The following is a 22,675-nucleotide window of genomic DNA, read 5'->3' on the forward strand; positions in this document are numbered from 1 at the left end:
ATTTATTCAAAATCAGAAACAGCTCTGAAACCAGACTCTATTTAAACATAGAAATAAGAGCAGGTGCAGATTAATCAAATGTTGGGGAACTTTAAAAAAAAACAAAAACTTACATTTATCTTCTTGTGTTTCCTTTTTTCCAGATCTGCAGTTTCCCTCGGGTTGGCTGACCTGCATGGGTGCCAAGTTCTGCACATGATTTAATGACTAAGAAGGTCAGATGTCAGGCTTGACTTGCCTGTTTGCAATCTTGTGATTTTTGCTACTAATTGACACTTTTTAGCATCATAGGAATTGTCTATAGCCCATTGCTGTTTTGGTGATTTAACATAGTTTTGAACTGTGTAGAAATTCAGAAGAAAAGCAAAGCATTAAGTGGGCTAAAAACAACCAGAGGAAATGAATGAGAAGAAAAGCAATCATCATCCACTGAGAGGAAAGAGACCATTTTTCACTTGTTATGTAGGAAAATTGTGCTCCAGGAAGATCCAGCAGTCCTGTGCCATGTATCTTTTCCTTGAATGCTAAAAAAGTGCTAAGAATTAGATATGCAGCCAGAGAGGGCACAAGCACCCGCGCAGGGAAGATCCCCTTTCATTACTGATAAATCCTTGGCACCTCCCCCCCTCGTCTGGAGGCAGCTTGTTTGGAACACTGGGTTATAATTTGGAACCCAGTTTGTTTTCATTATTAGAACAACAGTTTCAGTTTGTCTCTGCATTTAAGGTTGTGTCAGCACTTTCCTTTCTGTGTTTATTATTTTTAGCAGTTTAAAAGCTCACCATGAAGAAAAAATGGCCTTCTGGCACTGGGGTAGTATTCAGGCTTGGCCAGGGTCTGGTGGAGTCTATAGAAACGCTCACTGGCTGCAGGAGTTGGGCCTTTTCAATGCTGTCTTTGTGCCTCCCCTTGCCCATGGCCTCTGGCTTATTGTCTAGGTGTCTCTGTTGGGTTGGTGCTATCTGATTGTAGCTAGTACTAATATTACAGTGCTCGGTGCCCAGGCCCTCCCTTGAGGGCCCCCAGTCTGTCTGCCTCATTCTTCAAGCCCTCCCTCCAGTGGACCAGTCACAGAGCTGATATAAGAAATATTGGTAATTTATAAAATGTTTACAGAAAGTGGATCACTAAGAATCTTTGAGGCCTATCATTCTTTAACATATATATATGTGTATATAATATAAAATATTATGTATGAATAAATAGAATGAATAATTCTCTTTTCCCTAGCAAAATCTTACAGTGGGCACTATTTTGTAAAGCACAGAAAAGGACAGCTATTTTCCTTGAAGATGAGAAAGGTAGCCTCAAACTCTACTCCTTAGCCTCCTCTTCACCCCACCCCCAATTAAGGTGACTTCTGAAGTTCTCCACCCCTACCCACAAACCTGGGATACATCAGAATGCCTGTGAACATTCTTGCAGGGCAGTCCCCTCCATTTACAGAGAAGGAAGGCAAAGAAAGGTTTCTATAGATGATCAAAACATGAGGCATTAGACCCATGTTTGGGTCTGTTAATCCATTTCTATACTGTTCTAAAAACACACATAATTAATCCATACTGATAGGAATCAAAATAATCATTACCTCGGAGAGAAGAGGGGATTGATGGGCCAGGAACATGAGGGAATTTTCTAGAATGATGGAAGTGTTATTTATAGAAGTGTGGGCTACATGGCGTTTTTCAAAACTCATCTGTACATTTTACTCTATGTAAATTATACTTCCATTAACAATAAAAAAAAGAGAGAGAAAATAATGCAAACATGAATTTGGCATTTCATGACTGAAAACACTATAGCAAGCTATTTGAATCTGACCAACTTTCTTGAAGCTACATGGGCTATTTATTGAATCTGGGCTAAGGTCACTATAAAGAGCTTCTGAAGATTTGAGACCATGTGTTCTTCCTAGACTTTCTTTGTTCCATAGTCACCAACCAAAGATTCTCAGAGAACTACATGCAGTGGAAGCAGTGAATACCCTTGAGTTTTCCAGCTGTCACATGGCTCAGTGTGCCACATGGAGGCTGGAGTATAACCATTGATTTCACTGGCCATGGAAGGCAAGAATCACTGCCCTCCTATGGTGTCATAGACTGAGGGCCACAAATCTTTGAGAGGCACCATTTTCAATATTGGGGTCCTGTGAATTTTAGGGGCTCTGGGAAGCCCTTTTAAAATCTCTGTTTGGATGGGTGCTACTGGGTGAGGTTGATCTGGGTCACTCACTCAAGATGAAGCTTGTCTTTTATCTGTTTAGATATTTGGCTTCTCTACCAGAGCCCACCTATATAAAATTCCATCAGTGAAAAACATGTGACAACCATGACCTACACTACATCCCCATTCTGGTGCATGTTATTTCCTTACTCAACCAGATGGTGTGGAATGACACTCCTTTAAGCACACTGAGTTTTACTTCCCACACTGTTCAGATAGTCATGAGTCCAGGTCTAGACTGTTCTGCAGGATCCCACTGATCCAGACTCAGCCAAAGAGTTATGGATAGTCTTTTTTTTTTTTAAGTGTAAAATGAGTTTATTGAGATAGAAAAAGAGTAAAATGGGAGAGTAGAGCCCCAGAGTTGGCGAGTGGGGGGTGCGCCTAGAGAGGGTGCCCCAGAAATGACATGATCTGAGGTTTTTTTTCCATTCTCCCCAAGGCATTGCTTAATCTCTATGCTACTTAGGTGTGTAGAAAGCAGCATTTTGGTTAGCTGTTCCTGCAATGTTCTGATTGGTTGGTTCTGATTCTCATACTGTCAGTCCTGCCTTTCCTTCTTTCTACCCTTTAAGGTCATAGGGAGGTCATAATGGAGGTTTCCAAGGGCCCTTCACTCCTCTAAAGAAGTCTCATTCTCTCCTCTAAAGAAGTAACTCCAACTGCCATTAGGGAACAGGAGTGATGACTGTTCATTGGCTGCTTTAAGCTAGAATGGGGCATTGGTGGATAGTCTTAGTGTCATGGTCCTCCTGAGCCTTCTTTCTAGAATTTTGACCCAATCCAAATATTGTGAAATAGAGAAAAGTTAGAACCCTGTGAAATTGAGGAATAATAGGACCAGGGCCCTCTGGAGGTACTGAGCAGGTAAATGGTCATTATTAGCCCTCCATTCACAAGGATCAATGTCACATTGATCCTTGCCAGAAAAATGAGACCCTGTAATGAGGCCAAGCCTTCAAGAGTCCCAGAAGATATTGGTCTTTAATATGCAATTGTATATTGTTCACTACTCTGTTTTCCAGACATAAATCTCATTTTGTCATGTATTCCTTTGACACATACCGTTAATAAAGGGAAATTCTTCATAATTTTTTTCATCTTTTACTCCTACACATTTGAATGCTTTTTCAATGACCTATAAAATGCAAGATTCCTCTCATTTGCCTTAGCAGACTAGAACTTTGGTCACTAAGGTTGATAGATAGGCCTCTGTGATACCTATAAACCAGGCTATGCATATATTCAGTCTTTTGCTTTTGGCAGCTATCAAGTGCTATCAAATAATTGCCCTGGGCCCTATATCCTTGCCACAAAACATTTGATCCTCTAACAAGTACCTTCCTTGACCCGAAACACTTTGAAACAACCCTATTTAAATTTTTTCCATTTGTTTGTTCAAGAGGTCAGGCAGTAAAATGGGAGATAATTATTTTGGTTGAAATACAGCTAAGAACATAGGCCAGAGAAGATAAGACTTGGACTCAGGGGCCAGGTCTGCCCTTTAGAGCTTGTTGAGAAAACTGGGGCTCAGAAGAACAAGGAAAATGTTTTTGAAAAGGAAATGATGACAGTGTTGGGAAATGGCAAGAAAGGATCATGTAGAGCCAGAGCAGGAAGGATGTGAAGATTCTCAAATGTTCCAGCCTTTGAGGTTGTATTACTTTTCTTCAGAAAGAACAAACTGTCTACTCCTTGAGTGATTTCCCAACAAAGGGCAGAAGCCTCATTCTCCCCCAACACAGATCCACATTAACACAAATTTAGTCCACTAACTAAGCCATGGTAAAACTGAGTCATCTGTAAAACAAATTTTTTAAAATAACCAGAACATTTTTTAACCCACACATACCATGCTTTCTTTGTCTGCACGTGACGCAGATTTCCTAATCAAACCAAATTTAATTTAGCAGGAGAGTTTTCTCCACCCAGTTTAGTTTAATGTGCATGAAAGCAGAAATGAAATTACATAATGTAGGAGTTTGAACAGAATTTGCTTTTTTGCAATTTCATTGAGAGGTGTTGTTTCAAGTCATTAAGAATTGGCTTAACCCAGTGGAAAATACCAAGACAGAAATTATATGTCTTCTCCATCATTTATGACTCTGGACAAGTGATTGTTCCAGAGCCAACATTGTGGAAGTTTCTTCCTTCCTTCCTTCCTCCCTCCTTCCCATATAAATTTTAGGGAACAAGAGAGATGGGTGATGGGAGTAAAAGGCAGCCATTGTCAGCCATATTTTTCCACTTTAGGAGCCTTACCAGAATCCCCACCTAACACCTTCCTATATTCTCATCCATTTACTTGTGGTTACAAAGAAATCTGGAAAGTGTAGCTGGGCACTTTGGCACTCAGAATGAAAGTAGAATTTGTTGTGTGGGACTATTGTGGAGGCCCGTATCAGCCGTGGTCCCAATTAGCAGCTCCTGGAGGCTCTTCTCCTGGAGCAAGGTGATCAGGGGAGAGATTAGAGAGGCTGATCTTACAGCTTAGTACATTTTGGAGAGAAAGAAAAACAGCAAAAGTCAGTTTTGAGAACTCTAGTTTGTGGCGACAAGGTTTATATTAGTGAAGTGGCATCAGGGAGATGTTGAGTATATATAATACAATTTGTGATGAATGGGCAGTTAGCTGTGCAATTCACAGCTATGTGTAAACACACATGGACATATGCACAGGCTTATATATACTTATTTATGTATGTGTTTATATCAAGGGCAACCCAGGAAAGACATCAGCTAAGCTTCTGGGAAAGAAATCTGGATTAACAAAAAAGTTGCATATATATTTCTATGCAAAAACTTGGCAGGATTTGAATTAGCATTCTGCAATCTATCAGTAATATATAAATTACACACAGATAAATATGCATGCACATACAACAAAAATGACAGATATTATCTAGGACTCCACCTATAGCAATGATTTTCAAATTTCAATATCCCTAGAAAAAGAAAGGAAAGCAATAAAGGAGGCAAAATTATAGACTTTAAAAGGGAATACAAGAAGGAGGAGTTATAAAGATAAGAAGTCCTAATAAGAAATCAAGCTGTACACATGTATGAAAATAGAATAATGAAATCCATTAAAATATTTAAAGAGGGGAGGAAGGGGTATAAGAGAGAATAATAGAGAGGGTGAATTTGATCAAAGCACATTGTATGCACAAGGGTTTAAAGGAAACCCTTTAATACAATTAATATACTCTAAAAATATAAATAAAAAGAGGCCAAGCTGGAGGAAGTGGGACAAGTCAGGATAGGGGAGAAAATGATTGCTAATATTTTTCTTTCTTTCTCCTTCCTTCTCTTCCTTTCCTTCCTTCTCTTCTTTCCTTTTCTTTCTTCCCTCCCTTCCTTCTTTCTTTTCTTCCTTCCTTCCTTCTTTCTTTCTCTCATTTCATTTTTGCAGGAACAGATGAATGAGTTCAGTAACCATATTTTCATAAACTTTTTATTGCAGGCTTTCTCCCAAATAACAAAGAATTTAATTCCCAAAGTATCATCATATCCCTTTTATTAAGTTAGAGCATGGCAGGTAATGTCTTGCCATTAACAGTTGAGGAATTGAAGCCCAGGTACGTTGTTGACAGGACAGATTCAGAGCCTCCTTCATGGCTATTTTGGGGCATCTCATACCCATAATACATGAAGTACCCACATAAACCCACTTTCTTGTGTGTGTGATCCACAGGACCATGAAAAAATGAACAAGTTTTTCAGTACAAGCTGCATATTTGATGCTATTGGCTGCAAGGCGCAAACTATTTTCATTTACGCTTTTATAATCAGTTACAAATGAATAAATCTAAGTTGGCTTTCTGAGTTTAACCCCATGGAACTGCGTTTTGCAGGACTATTGTGTTGTGATCTCTGCTGTATCATTCTGGACAAAATCTCTCATTAAAGATAAGCCTATATGCTTATGTAGTAAAAGTATGAAAACATGCATGGGAAAACACACACCAACTGTGAAATAGCAGTTAGTGTGGTGGGAGAAGGGAGAGAGGAAAAAGGGAGGTCATTAGTGGTCATTTTGTTTTATTTCTTATTGGGAGATGAAGCAAATACAGCAAAAATGAATTGTGGGCATGTGGGTATCTGTAATATTGTTTTACGTATACATTAAAACTATAGCTTGTTTAATAATTTGAATTTTAAAAATTCAGCAAATGCTTTTCTAGGCATTATTCTATGAGTCTTCCAATGAAATCATTGCTTTAATTTTGAGCAGTGTTTCTCAAAATGAGGCATGCGTTAGAATCATCCCGAGGGCTTGTTGAAATACTTTCCAAGGTTCCACATCCACAGTTTCTGATTCAGTAGGTCTGGGGTGGGGCTGAGAATCTGCATTTTAACAAGTTTCCCAATAAGATAGATGTTGCAGGTCCATGAGCCACACTTTGTCTTAGAGAATTGTTCTTCAAAGAAACCAGAGTTTGGCTAATTTCCTCACTTTTTCATTCATTAAACCAGTGTTTGCATTGAAACTATGTGTCTACTCCAGCACTTGAAGTCAGCCAGGTATTCTTTGTGGAGATATGAAGATGCTCTCAGTGGTAGAAAGGAAGCAGGACTTCCCCATACAGCAGAGCTGGTTGGACACTGTGATTGGTGCCTACTGGAACACCGCAGCTTGGCCAGATGTGGTAGGCCTGGGAGCCAAAGAAACAAACCAGTGTTTGTACAACAGAACAATATATACTATGGTATATATATATCCTTTGTTCTTTGTGAGATGAGCAGGACTTCCAAGCCCAAATGCAAGTTAGGGGTGAGAGTCAGGCAATGCTTCCTAGAGTACAGGATACCTCTTTTGAGTCTGGTAAGATGTAGTGAAGTTACCTGGGGAACACTGAGGATGGAGGCAGGCAAAAGAAATAGATAGCGCATACAAAGACACAGAAGCGTGATATGTAATTTATAATAAAGCTGTTCTAGATGGGATAAAGAATTCAGGCTCCCTGGACAAGAGAGCTAGCCATCCGTGTCAGCCATGAAAGTCTGTTTAAAGTGCTTGACTTTTAATCTGAAAGAAGTGGGAAGCCATTTAAAAATTAAAGAAAGAAAGGATTTGATCCAGGTTTATATTTTAGAAAGAGTCTTATGGCAAGGATGTGATAGATGGATTGGAGGTAAGTTTGGCCACAGTGGCCAGGAAAGAAGGTACTCATTAGCTTACATGTAAAATGGTGAGTGTTGAATTTAGGAAGTTCCAGTGTGAGTGGAGAAGACAAGGTGGATTCCAGAAATATAATAGAATTAGAATTGAGAAAACACAGGGATTGAGAATGCAGGAAGCAAGAATTGATAGAATTCAGGAAGCAATGAGAAGCCATCAAAGTTGACTCCTTGGCTTGGGTCTTAAGCACTATGTATATGTTGGTGCCATTCACTGATCTAGGAAAGACGAAGAGTGGGAGAAGGGAAGAGGATATTCTAGGGCTGCCATAGCAACTGGAGAAGGTGAGAATGGCTTTGACCATTCAGAGTTTGAGGTATTTACAGAACATTCATGTTGGGGCATCAAATACAGATGTATCCTAGGCTAGAGACACCATTTCAGGTAATATCTAGATATTGATCATTTATATTTATAGTTATAAATAATGCCGGAGTAAATATACTTACACATAAATTTTGTCTTAGTTCCTGATCATTTCTGTAAGAGGTATTTCTAAAATAAAGGCTGTTGATTGATACAGTCAACTTGTCTTACAAAAGACTGAGTTTCATGCTTCCATGAGTAGTATGAAAGAACACTTTCCTTATTGCAGCATCATCAATATTATTTAGTCTTCACAAATTGGATATCCTGATAGTAAAGTCACTTTCATGTGTATTTTCCTGTTTACTTGTAGGACTGGATATATCTCACTTTTTGTATACCTTTATCCAAGTATTATCTGTACCCAGCCTATCAAATCATGATTTTCAAGAACTCATTTTTTTCTCTGCTAAGGGTATTATCTCTTTCCCATCTTATTCATTGCAAACATATATTTCCAATTTCTAATTTGTCTTTGTTCTAGCCTTAGATCACTGTTCTCTCTGCCCAGAATGCTCTCAAGTATTCCCCCCAAAGAACCTACTGGGCTCACTCCTTCACCCCTTATAAGACATAATTCAGATTGTCTCCTGTCATTGAGATCTGCTCTGACCTTCCTGTTTAATGCTTCAACCTCCCATCAAACATAGCTCTTGGCAATCTTGCATCCCCTCTTTACTCTCCCTTTCTTTTGCCCATAACCTATTTCACCTTTTCACATTCACATATGAGGGATTTATTTTGTTCCTCTCTCATTGAGGTGGGATCTCACTATGTTGCCCAGTCTTGACTTGAACTACTGGCTTCAAGTGATCTTTCTGCCTTAGCCTCCCAAGTAGCTGGGACTAAGTTGCATACCACTGTGCCCAGCTTTGTTGCTAGGCTCTGTTGATAGCAGGGAAGCAGGAACCTTTGCCTGTTTCTTTACAGACATATCCTGAGTACCTAGAATTATGCCTTGAATAGGAGATGCCTGGTACATTATTGCTTTAGAGTTTTAAAAGTTAATCCAGATAAATTTTTCTGATTTTCTTATGTGATTTCTTCCATTGTTCTCATACTTAAATATTTCCCCCACTTAGAGATTTCTTAAATATTCAACATAATTTTCTTGTTTTAAAAAATGTTCCCTAAAAATAATTTCTCTTTAAACTATATGGCATTCATGAGGGTGTATAATGTAAGATAAGGCTCTAACTAAATATTTCTTCCAAAACTGCCCATTTTTTCTCATTTTAAACTCTTCCATCCTCCCCCCATTAATTTATAGGCTACTTCCTAAAAATCCTATCTGAAATTCACACAATATTGTCCAATTAGTCTGATGAATATTTTAAACCTATGCCTTTAGTATTTGCAGTCTTATAGCAGTCTTTGGTAGAAACAGAAGCAAAATTCAAATATCTTAATTACTAAATACATCCATTAAAAGTGGGGTAATAAGGAGAGGTTCTGTAGATTTACTTTGAAAAAAAAAAGGTTTTGTAAAAAAGGTTCATTTCTTTCCAAAATTGGTCTAATTACCTAGTTTATATTAAATGTGTATTTTTATAATTACTGACTCCTGTGTTGTGTTGACTTACTTCATGAACATCCTTAATGGCAGTCATCTAAGAAGACACATTAATGATTGCCCAGCTTTTTCTAGAAATATGAGGAGACCATACCAAAGCTAACAATTTCTGGTTTGTGATTTGACTTCTTGTTAATAATAGATACAGCAGCTAGTAACCAGCTCCCTTTGGAAAACATGTTGTCAAATAAATATTTCTTAAGTGTTTCTCTAGGAAAAAAACACTATGCTATGCCAATAGGAAGTGTATAAAGTATAACCAATTATACTTCCTGAAGAAAGCTGGAATTAGCTTGGGGTAATCAAGATTTATATACACACAAAAAAGGTAAAAAATAGTTCTAATTATTCATTGTTAGTTTGTATGTTTGACAAATCCAAATGAATGGGGCAGATATTGCGTATTTAGGGTGTTAAGAGAAAGGGACGTGGTAGATTTCGTCATCTATGAAACCTTTTTACTGAGGAGATTAGAATCTGTATCAAGCCCAGAACAGCAGCGTTTGGCCTTTATAGAAGACAAGAAAGGGAAGGGAAGTGTGATTAATCCAAAAATCTGTTTCTATTACTTAGCAGGTTTTCTGTTAAATGTTGTCACTGTTGTGTTGTAGGCATGGGTGGTTTCATTTCTGGACTGTTGGTTGCTGTATTATTGTTTAACACATGTCTGAACATTTTTTATTTCTACTTTAAACATTTGTCACAGTAACACAGCTTCAAAGTCAAAATTAATTAGGGTGGAAAAATCCTGCAAGGGTGATCATATTTAGACAGATCATCAAAAGATGACAAGAAGACTATTCTTTGCTCATTAAAAACCATTAACAATTAATCAAGGGAACAGATCACTTTCTTTCGACACTTTTTCTTCCTTTGAGTGGAAGCATTTAACCTGGCTGACGTGTCATGCCAACAATTAATTATCAATGCTAATGGGTGGTAGTGAGGAGCCGCCTATCTGACACCATCTAGAGACCACCAGTTAGTAGTGAGCTTATGCTTTCTTCCCAGTGGATTATCCATATGAGGAATTAATGATTAACAAATTCTCTTAATAGACTATGTTCTTGGCTTCCTTCTCTTCTGCAGCTTTGTATTGTTGTCTGTAAAGGGATGAAAGACAGAAGCCAGAAGCAGGAAGCAGATGTATAGTCCACAGTCTGAAGCATAGACCTTGACCACATAATAGCCTGCCGAACTGATTCATTCATCTCATCCAGAGGTTTCCATTGACTCCACAATACTATCGCACATAGTTTGCATCCCCCACTTAATATTAAGTAGTATGATACACAATTTGCAGAAAAATAGAGGATTAGGGTATGCTTATTGTAGGAGCATTCCCAACAATGGGAAGTAAAAAACAGACAGCCCAGCATGTTATGATCAGCAACCAACAGATTGCACAACTCTTAGTTTTCTCTTTAAGCCTGACCTCACTTCATGTGTGTATGGAATCTGTGAGCTGTGAATGCTGGCCACTTTATGAAATAACTATGCTGTCAATGAAAAGTAACTGTTTTCTCCATAAAAGTTCAATGAGAATGGAAGTGGAAGGTAAAAGGTTTATGTGTATGGGATTTTCTGTATGTGTATTGTATCTCACAATGAAAAGAGATTAGAGCAGAAGGAGTAATTATAAAAAAGATGGGAAAATGACATCTTGTGACAACTAGTGGTAGAGTTCCTCTAAGGAGGGTGACTGCATTTATTTGGAAAGCGACTTGACCCATTGTGCTTGAAGGTGGAGAGATGAATCTGCAAGGGCTCTGCGTAAGAGTAGAACTGTTCTGCTTGGGTTTCATCTATGAAACCTTTTTATTGAGGAGTCTTCAACATGGGCCTCCAGTCACTGTAGAAGGAGGAGGTCTTTTACCAGCAGATGTAGCACAAAGCAATTATTCTCAGGTGTTATGGCTCACACAAACACCAGAGGTCCAGAGCAGTACCCAAGATCCTGTGTTCCTAGCAGAGCTCCACGGTGATACCTGAGATGCTATCCGCACACCATACTGAGCAGCAAAATGATGACAGGGCTAGATCTCCCAAGTTCAGATCCTCATTTTGCCATGTTATCTGTGGGACTGTGATGGAGCAGGTGAACTTGCCTTTGCCCATTTTCTCAGCCATAGTATGGAGATGATCTCTCAGTGAAGTTGTGACGATTCAATGAGTTAATATATGTTAAATGCTTAAAACAGTGTGTGCCTGGCACATAAAGAACTAATGTAAGTATTAGCTGTGGGTATTCATTGCTGTTATTATTTATCTGGTTATTAGAAAATAAAGAAACTAACCCTATGAAGAGTTGAGAATTTCTCAAGACTCACTTAGACTTTGATGTGAGACAAAGGCATGCTCAAATTCTACCTGGGTAACCTTGACTCTCTCTAATCCTTGGGATTAAATGACACCAGGTATGTCAGGCATGTGGCCTGATACAAAAGATAGTCACTCCCTTCTGCCCTTGCTGTAAATTAATTTAAATTCTAAAAGTAGCTAAAAAGTTACTGAGGCATGCATGCTTGTATTTACCCCCTAAATTTTAGACTGTGTAAAGGTACAGACTATATTAGGGCTCAGAGGCCAATATGATCATTGAGGCAATGACCCCATCCTACTTCTGTTCTATACTGTATTCACAGATGTCTCTAGTGTGGGCATCTTCTGTTGCAAATGCACAATCTGGGGTCTTTCTTCCCCACTCAGTGGAGCCTGGTGAGAGCAACCATATTCTTCATCTATTCACCTCTCACCCCCAACAGTCAGCACCTACAACAGTCAGTATTGAGCACTTGGTACACATGTACAGAAGTAGAAAAATCATATGTAAAAGTACTTATAAGCTTAATTTTGACTTGTGTTTAGAATCTAGTGATTAAATTGGATGAATGTTGAAGGAATCAAATTAAAGGACTGAATATCAGCATCAAATACCTGGCAGCAGACATACCCACTTGAAGTTGAAAACAATCCACGTGATGGAAAGATCTATAATTTTTTTTTTTGCCATGAATACTTATCAGCTATGAATTGGAAGAGATAAGTCCTACCTAAGCAAACCTTACTGGGGAGCATTAGTATTTACAGAACAAATAAATCAAGCAATAAATATTTATAATTTAGCAAAATCTTTCCATTTAAAAATAGCTGCTTTATGTAACAAGCTACCAAATAAACTTAATGTGCATTTTATACTTAACATTATCCAAGATCCAGCTGGTATGTACAAGGGGCTCAGTTGTACAAATACTCTGGGAGGAAAGTAGCTAAGAATACATTTGAAAGAACTAGTAGATAGTAAGATAATATAACAAGATTCCAAAATAGTTTGTGCAGACTCTCAGACTTAATTTGTAAGTCTTTCCATTTAGACAATTTTCTAAGACTTTTGGAGTCTTCTAATAGAGGTCCTGAGGAGAGTCTACCCTAGCTTGTGCCAGCTATTGGTGTTTCTGGTCACACAGAATTAGAGACTCCTGGAAACGGAAGGGTTTCTAGGGATGATCTTCTTTGCTCCTTGGATGGTGCCACTTGGATGGCCTGGAAACTCAACCTCAGGGCCCACTTTCATTTGGTACATCAGAACTTGTACTTCAACAAGGTCTCCAGGTGATTTTATTAAAAAAAAAAAACCTGGTTTTATTTAGGGATTCACCATGTTCACATATATTTAAAACTATATAGTTTTCTATAGTAAGCTAAAATCATTTTTTCCTGTTTTACTAAAGGGCTTGAAACAATATAGGTCTTTTAGAAATACTCAGAACCATGGCAAAGCCTGACATAACTTATAAATGGGTGCTTTACAATTTGTTTAGAGTTTAATGGCTCAATGACAAGAGAGGAAGATAGTATTTTATGTAAGTGATATAAAATGTAAGAAATAGTAAATACAATTTAATATGTTCTCATGTGACCTGAAGGAGGTGGTGTCTGACTTGGACAGGTAATTGCTCTATCCAGATAATCTAGTTGGCACTTCTGTGACCACCAAGTTGTTAATCACCAACCCTTTTCTACCTGACATGGTGCTAGCTAATCTCCTTTACTCGGTTGCAAGTCTTCTAAGATCTAGAAAAACAAATGCAAATTAAAGCATTTGATCTTCTTATTAGCTTCTACATAGATTTCTTTTACTAAACTATTCACTAATTGCAAGGTTGCATCCATCCAATTGTAGATGTGCAGCCCTTTGGGCCAGGGGAGAACTCATACATTCAGTAGTGGTGGCCGTTATTTCTGGTGAAAACCCAGAGTAACAGGCCAAGTGTCTTGGTGGATGGGCATCTCCAATTTCTTCCTGAGTAACTCCAGACTCCATCATCAAATGCTCACCCAGACTTCTGACTCCCACAACTCTTCCACGTGGCCATGTGCTATAGAGGCTGGCATCATTACATCTTGCTTGGTACAAATCAGTCATGTAATCTTTTGCTCCTTTCCTGCATTTGGTTTGGTCATGGAAATGCTGATTTTTAATGCACAGTAAAATTGGAACTGCCTGAGTCAATGCTGAATGCCCTTCCACCCAAAACTGGCTGCACTTTGTGATTATTCTTCCCTAAGAATCTTCCAAACCAAAACAAAGCCATTAGCACAACTCCTGACTTGCTTGGCTTGGGAAGCAGTTGCCATTTTAAAGTGTAGACATGCCACTCCCAGGAAGCAAAGAGAGAAGAGGATCCAAAAACTTTGCTTAGGAATGGTGGTTGCCTGGAGTGTGGTTGCCTGGAGCCTGAGTTTGTTAGAACAAGTCAATTCATTAAGGAAACTATGATGTTAATTTTATCTGTAAGCCACTTAAGACTCATCTAGATGACATCATTTTATGGAAACCTGGACCACAAATTTTAAAATTTATGGGGGAGTAAGGAGTGGAGAGAGTAGGAGACAAATGAACAAGAAGGGAATGCTCCTGAGAAAGATGCACTTCTAGTTAAATTCACCCATGAGTTCTCCATCTCTGTCAGCCTGAGAGTGACCCATTAAATCACACCCAGACAGCGTTTCTGCTGCAGAATATGGCAGGATGTTGGGGGGTGGGGGGAAATAGAGCTGATGGCTTTGATCTTTTCTGTAAAAGATTAGACACTGTAATAAAATGAGCATGGAGCTCTACCCACATATTGTTCAGCCACAAGAGACTCCAACTCCTCTAATAGGAATGACTTTGAGTAGAATGTTCTAAGTGAGTCAGAACCTTGATAATAACAGAAAAGAAAAAAAATGTTCACAATAATATTCCTTTTCAGCTATTCCCTGAAGCAAACAGCTTTTAGTTCAAAAGGAAAACCTGAAGAGAGTTTGTGATAATCCAGCCCTGCAGACCCAAAATGTGAAGCGGCCCAAGACTCAGGAGGTTCCTACAAGACTTTATCCCCTTAATTATGCTCCCCACCTTGGAGAGTCATAAAATAAGAAGGATCTGGACTGGCCAAGGGCAAATACAATAAACTCTGCTATTTGTTGGATGTAGGTTATGTTTAGAAAAAATTATAATCACCCTCCCCTTACCACTTTCCCAGGAACTTCTTAAAAACTGTTGGATTTCTATCTCTGTTTGAATTTATGGAAACATAGTTTTGCTTTGAAAAGATAAAAGGGCTTGAGCTTCCACTACTGGTTTATTTTCCTGTCTAAAGTGATGAAGGGAAAGGAACAAAGTGAAATCTATACTTGTATCATTGTTTTTCTCCAAATCAGTATTTTATAAAAATTTATTTTTCCTCTCAAATTCTTCTTTAGTTTCTAACTTTAAAATATATTCATAACTATAACTTCTCATGGACTCCTAAGGTTATTTTCTTTTACTTGGCTATGTGCTATAATATATCCATTAAATATATCGTATAAGTCACATATTCCAGTCACATAGATAATAGGCAGTTTTCTAGTAATCACATTACAAAAGAAAAGTAATAAAGTTTATCTTAAAACTACATTTTAGGTAACTCAATATCATTGAGTTACAAGTAATCAGTATAAATACCATTACAAGTAACCAGCATAAAAATTGCTAATGAAATATTTTACTTTCTTTTTCATGCTAGGTCTTCAAGATCTGATGTGTCCTGTACATGTACAGCACATGTCACTTTGAACTAGCTTGTGCCTAGTGCTCAATATCCATGCAGTAGCCTGTGCTGGAACACAGCTGTGGTTCCAGCACAATTGTCCTCACATTTTGGAGTCAGCTTCCTTTAGGGGAATCTGATGAAAACTGTGGGGTTCCTCCCAGAAAACAATCTCACATAGGCTTTCAGAGATTTACAAAGTTCTAGGAGCCCATGTGATATTAAAGTCATTCTAAGCTGCCATAATTCTATCGCCAATCTCACATTTTTTCTAATGTTGACTATTTGGATATTTATAAATTATTTTAAAAGGAAATTTTATATTATTTTTGTAAATGAAAAGTGTCATTTTCCAAAAGCAAAAGATCACCGTAAAAAATATTTTACCAATAATTTATTTAATTTGTTGCCCATAAACCTAAATCCTAAATTCACCTTTCATAGCACTCTTTGGGATATACTTCCTAGGGCTTTGGAAACCAAACAGCAAAGCTGCACTAAGGCTTTCTCTGAAAGGATATAGGAATAAAATGGAGTCTCTAAGGACATGCTGTTAGGTCATTATAGTAACACAACCAGTTCTTAAGCCTGTAGGAGAGCTAAGGATTTGGGGTATAAAACCAAACAGAGTCATTTGTTTGGCCTGGCTCAGAGAACTTAGATTATTTCTTTTCTTCTACTGGTGATTTTCTTCCCTAGCTCTATTTGCCAGAAGATATACCTGAAGCTTAGCCCCCAGGGGGACTGTGGAGGCGGGTGGGGTGGAGGACTGGGGTTGAGGCTTAGATGAGCGCAGTTCTGGGTTCTAGGTTTTCAACAGATGGCTCTTGATCTCATCTGTTTACTGGCTTCCTGCTTTCCCAATCCGATTGGCAAGACTGAATGGACAGTAGCTGGCCATTTGATCTACCTGCAGTATAGACATCAATTTCAGGACTGCAAGCTCAAAGCCAGCAAAAGCTGGACAGGTAATGAGTGAGACACTTCTTAAGGGGATAGAAATCTCAGATTTTAAGAGCAGTCTCCATTTTTTTAATGTTGACTTGTCAATACTATTTTATTTAACAGTGATTCTAGATTCTAATTCTGGGTAGATTAGGGCAACAGGATGTTGACAGGATCTTCTGTCAGAACACTGCAGAGATTCTTATCTTGGAAATGTGTCCGTGCATCTTGTTGGTAATATAGCATGGGTGTGCTGGGTGCTACTAAGCTGTAGACATTCAGTATGAGGGGCAGGCCTACACACAAAGATTTGGCCTTGCCCAAATGCAATAATATCCAGCTGAGAAGCACTGGAAGAGTAAAGGGAATTCCCCAGATCAGGTTCAGCCTGACTTTGGGCCAAAGCCCTATTTGGTGATGAATAGAGTATGCATTTTCCTGGGCCATCTTTCCTTTAGGTTGCACAGGTGTGGCAGACACAGGCTGCTGGTATTGGAGGTTTCTGATCATCTCTGGTTTCACATTTCTGCAAAGCTTTTCAGAAAGACTTTATTGCCCATCTTCTGATTCTAGCATGTTTACACTCTTCAGAGGGTTCTTATTTTATGGTTTTAAGATGTGATTTCCTAAGAGTATCTCCTCAAGGAAATGACTCGATTCATGGCATGTGATGAGGAGAGGAGCTCTGGTGTTAAATTCCTACACTAGAGAGAGCTCAGTTGAGGTGTTCACCCATACCAAAAAGTGAGTTATACTGCAGGTGTGGCCACCTGAGCTGAGGACATCCTTGTCCTTTTTTGTTTCAACATGTTGAGTTTACCATAATGGTCTGATCCACAACTATGCCAGTGCAACTGCAATGTTCAGTGATGGTCCTTTCCCCTGATCCAAAGAGGTGTATAGGATGTGTTCCTGGAGCTGTATGTGAATGATGGGGTATGTTGTTTCTTCTCCTCTAGACTCCTAGTGATCTGTTATTAAAACTTCTTAGTGAGCTACGCCATGCATGTGCTAAAGTTTATAAATCTTAGTGGCGTGATGTGGTGTTGCACACCTGTAATCCTAGCACTTGGGAGGCTGAGTCATGAAGATCGTGGGTTTGAGGCAGCCTGGGCTACAGAGCAAGAACTTGTCCCAAAAAAGGAAAAAACTTGTAAGGCTTAGTGGTACACCATGTCACCACATAGGAGAAGATGTAGAACACGCACAACATCCTCAAAGGTTACCTCCTGCCCCTCCCTTTCTCCACCTCCCCTTCCCTTAGGTTTGACCAATGGTCTGACTTTCATCACTATTGATGAAAATCATAACATTAGATAATACACACTCTTTTGTACTTGATATTTTTGCAACACTGTAACATCTATGAGAGTCATATACATTGGTACAAAAATCAGTATTTCATATTTTTTCTAATGCTGAGTAGTATCGATATATGGATATACCACAATTTGTTTTTCATTCTCCTGTTGAATAAGGGGAAACTGGATTGTTTACAGTTTGGGGCTATCTTTTGAAGGTCATATGTATGTCTCTTGGCTATATACCTAAGAGTAGATTTGGCAGGTTATAGGATAGATACATATTTAACTGTATTAGAAACTTCCAAACAGCTTTCCAAAGTAGTGGTATGAACTTACATTGCCACCAGTGGCATATGAGAGTTCTGTTATTACTCCATATTCTTTCCAACACTGGGTGATGACAGTCTTTTAACATTTATTCATCCTGATGGGTAAGTAGTGGTCACCAGTTGTGGCATTGAAGTGAATTTCTCTGTGCATTCTCACCTAAAATAAGTGAGTCATAGTTGAAATTAACGAAAAAGCTTTTCAACTCAGCTCAGGCTACTACGTGTACTAACCTTTTTAAGGAATCCTAACTATGCCTTCTTCCTGTAAGATCATTCTAGCCTTGTCAGATGTGAGCATTCCTTAGCCATATTCCCAGTATCCCCAGGTTATGGTCCTGGTAAACAGTGCACAGGGAAACCCAGAATTGCTGCTACCTTAGGTGCCTCACAATGAGTTTGCCCTTACAGACCCAGGGAAGTCTGACTGTTCAATAATATCCACTGAGCATTTATTGAGCACCTACTGTGTACTTGACACTGTGGAGAGCATTGAGAAATAATGGGTAACTAGGCACAGTCCCTCCCTTTCTTGAAGGATTCACAGTATAGTGAGGGAGACAGGAAGCGAGCAAGTCATTGTCATACAGGATAAGTGCTTTGAGAAGTTTGTATGTTTAGGGGGCCTTGAAGCCCAGAGCAAAAGTCCTTGTAGAGACCAAGGAGGTTTTCCCAGAAAAGTGCTAACCAAGCAAGTATTACAGGCAGGAGAGAGAGGGCATCTCAGGAGGCACAGCCCTGCCTGGGCGAGCCTCTCTCTGGCTTTTCCAGGATGGCTGGGGTGGCTGAAGCATGAGGCTCTGCAGGATGGAACTCACAAAGGATACACCCAGGGTGTGTGCATACCCAGGGACCATCATGGAGCACACACTCAGGTGGAGCTATGTTTTGCAGAATTTCAGCCCAGACAATCCCCTTTTGGTTGATCTGCACACAAAAGAAATCCAGAATGTCTTTGATTGCCATCAGTGGCCAGAATTTTTAACTTCTACTCATCTTTTGAGATTAAGGCTTTTTTTGAACTTCTTTTCTGGACATTAAACACATTTTGTGTTAAATAGTTTGGAACCAATGTGCATCCTCCCATATATAACAGCCTAAGAATTGTATTTCCTAACTAGGTTTTATCCTCATGTGTTTCCCAGACCCAGCACTGTAGCCCATGTGTACCTTGAGTGTGGCATAAGCCCACTCTTAGCACTCCTGTAGAATGTTTTTTGATTCTCTTTGTGTATTTGTTTGTTTTTGGAGACAGGGTCTTCCGGTGTAGCCCAGGTTGGCCTCCTGGCCTCCAACTCACAATCCTCCTGCCTCAGACTTCCAAGTGCTGGGATTATAGATCCCGGTGGCACCATGCCCTGCCTTGGAGGTCTATTCTTGGTGTTAGCATTTGTGGGTTTTTTTCTTTTTGTTTTTGTCAGTACTGGGGTTTGAGCTCAGGGCCTTGTGCTTGCTAAGCAGCACTCTACCACTTGAATCACATCCCTAGCCTTTTTTTTTAATTTTAGTTATTTTTCAGATAGCATCTCAGAGTTTTTGCCCAGGACTGGCCTTGGACCACCATCCTCCTACCTCTATCTCCTGTATAGCCAGGATTGTAGGCATGCCCCATTCTGCCTAGCTTTTTTATTAAGATGGGAGTCTCACTAATTTTTTTTTTTTTTTTTTTTTTGCGTAGGCTGTCTTCCATTCATGGTCTTTCCAATCTCTGCCTCTGTAGTAGCTGGGATTACAGACACACTCCACCATGCCCAACCCTAGCATCTATAGTTTTGACTGGAGGAATGAGGTGGACGCATATTCCTAACAAAAGATCTGTTCATCTCAATCAAGCCAGTCCTAATAGCATCTAGAACCTTCTCCTTCAAGCACAGCAGAGGCAGCCATGGGTGTCAGACTCACTTCCATTTTATTCAACACTCATATAGCATGAGTCTCTTTTTATTTTCTAGGCAATGTTCTAACTGCATTACATAAAGTAACTCACTTAATCCTAGAGGTGAGCAGTGTTTATTGTTTCCATTCTACAGATAGGGAAACTGAGGCACCAAGTCACAGGTACAATTTGGCCCCATCTGGTCATACACATAAACACTAGATTACACTGCTTCTTTATACTTGTAAAGCATCCAAGAGAAACTCAAAGAAACAAAGTTCATTCAGCTCACACTCATTGAGCAACCACCTGGTGGTGAGTCAGCAACACTTTTGCCCCAAGAACTCTTAACCTATTTGGGGAGACCAGTAGAATTAAATGTTTGCAATGCAGTGTCCATGAGAGCAGGAAAGTAACTCACTTTGCCTGAGGAAGGAAGGAAGGATGTGGGCTCAAAAGGCAGGCCCAGGCTTTCCTGGAAAGGAGCCAGTAGGTGCAGCAGCTCTGGTGTGTTGTGGTGCCAAGCTTGTCTGGGAGGTGTCAGTGTGCTTGGAAGTGCAAGATATGAAAGTCTGCTGTGCATGAGTGCAAGTGCAGAACCAGAGCAGGGCAGGCCATTGGGGTGTTGTATGCTAGGCTCAGAGGACAGTGCCTTGTACCCAATAGGAATTCATTGAGGACTGTTAAGTAGAAGAGACACGTGTAAGTACCTTCTAGAAATATGGGGACTGAGTAACACTGCACTTCTTCAAAAGAAGGTGAAAATGAGCAATGTAATGCACGATGTTTGGAATCTGGAGGTTTCAGGTGGGTTAAGAGCAAAATATAGATTCTAAATTATAGAAGGTGGGACAGACAAAGGGAGAAACAAGAGGGAGGAGAAAGAAGAAATAGATATAGATAGATAGACAGATAGACAGACAGACAGATAGATAGATACATAGATAGATACATAGATAGATAAAGAAAGAAGAGGAGGGGAGGGGAAGGAAGAGGAGAGGATACAATGTCTACCTAAAAGGATAGAAGGGGGAATGGAAGGAGGGAAGAAGGAAGTGAAGGAAAGAATGGAAAGATGAGAGAGAATAAAGCATGCCACTACCTTAAGAAAATTTTATGGTGCAATGTTACTGGCATGATACCTGTGTGATTCAGGCATATTGAAGTCTGCACAGCCAGATCTTGTTTTGTTAATATACCAGCAGTTATTTCCATGGCTCTGCAATAGTCCATTGAGATTACTTGTATCTGAAGATAATTTGTTGGGTTTATGTAAGACTTCATTTAGGAGCAATGTCTTGGCACGCAGACATCTCCAGACCTTACATACTAGCAGAAACATGTTCTCTGAAGAGGGTGATAAAGGAAATTAAATTCATTGCCAGGCATCCTAGCAATAAAGAAGGGGCATTCAGAAAACCGCTTTAAAAAAAGTCAGACCCCTGAAATTCATCCTGACAATTATCAGTCCTGAATCCTGATGGCTTCCACCCCATGGAAACTTCACATATGCAGAGACCATAAAGCCTTATTTTAGGCAAATTAGTGTTTCACTCCTCACTGGTTATAAGCAGCGTAATTAGTGGAGAGAACCATTTCTCAGTGCAATTATTATTATTACTAGGCTGGGTGGACTTGAGCTAGGGCTGGGAGGGAGAGGATGTTGTAATGGTGGCAGAGCCTGTGGACATGGATAAGGTAGCGTGTCAGGTGTTGCTGTGCGAGAGGTTCCTGATGCTCCAGGAGTCTCATTTCATCAGGGCTTAGGTTACCACATGCTTTGCTCTCCATCCTGCTGCAGGCTGGAGGCATGGTGAGGAATCCCCAGCCGGAGAGAGCAGCCTGCTGTTGGGAGCTGTTTGTCTGGGAGGAGCATTGTTTGGCAAAACCCGCACAGTCATGACGCCAGTCCAGCGTCGGTCAGCACGGGCATCTAAGATGCATTTCAAGAGTGTGTAATTGGGGTAGCCATGTAACTGCAGGATGTGGCTCTGGGTTCCCAGCAGTTTATTTGCTTAGAAAGTCTTCATTCTGTTGGACTTGGAAGTGGAGTACGAAGACACTCAGGTGAGAGTATGGGCGTATCTGCAGGTCTTCAAAGCCTGGAGGACAGCAAGGTGAGTGTCAAGCTACTGTGGGTGCTCGATCTTGTTCCAGTTAATGTGTGAGTCAAGACCTGTCCATCTGCAGGGCATGGGCGCTTCATGGCCAAGTTCTCTTGAACTTCTGATATATCCTTGCTAAGGCAGGTTTCTACAAACATGACTAGTAATTCCCATGTGTCCTGAAGTTAGAAAAGCAAAGAAAATATGACCCCCGGATTCCAAGCCTTTTATCTTGGGGAGCAAAGGTAGGAAGTATAGTAAAAGGATTTGGACTGTAATACTGTATTTTCTAAACTTTAAAAAATTTTAAGGAGACTTGTAAAAGGAATAAAATAAAATAAATGACCTTCCTATTCTTAAATAAGATATTGAACAAATAACTGAATAGAAAATTGTAGTCATTCCAGGAATGCCATGCTGCTTCCTTGGAGTGGCAGGCTTTAGTAAAGCTGGAATATGTTCAAAAGAATGATTCTAAAGTGGCTGAGGGCCCACAGTGTTCCAGGTTACCAAGAAAGGTCACCTGGAAGGTAACCTGGAACTGGTGCCTCTTTCCAAGTATGGGAAGCACTGACTTACCCTGCATTCCCAGGGAAAAGGATCTGATCCTTTGGGAAGGATTAGGGAAAGAGACCCCTTTGAATATTGGATTAAAAGGAAAAAAAAAGATAGATCTACTCTCCAGAAAATGCATTTAT

The 22,675-nt window shown here is 39.6% G+C and overlaps 1 protein-coding gene across 13 annotated transcripts in view; it reads left to right on the top strand.

Moving 5' to 3' along the window:
• Thrb (thyroid hormone receptor beta) overlaps window positions 1-22,675 on the top strand; it is a 407,107-nt gene that overhangs the window by 160,809 nt on the left and 223,623 nt on the right. For 12 of the 13 annotated variants that reach the window (XM_074043809.1, XM_074043798.1, XM_074043802.1 and 9 more), the window contains one exon: window positions 144-215. The gene's annotated coding sequence lies outside the window, so the exon portion shown is untranslated. The other variant, XM_074043804.1, reaches the window with a different exon arrangement.

Source organism: Castor canadensis, chromosome 10 (assembly GCF_047511655.1).
Source record: "Castor canadensis chromosome 10, mCasCan1.hap1v2, whole genome shotgun sequence".
Lineage (NCBI taxonomy): Eukaryota > Metazoa > Chordata > Mammalia > Rodentia > Castoridae > Castor > Castor canadensis.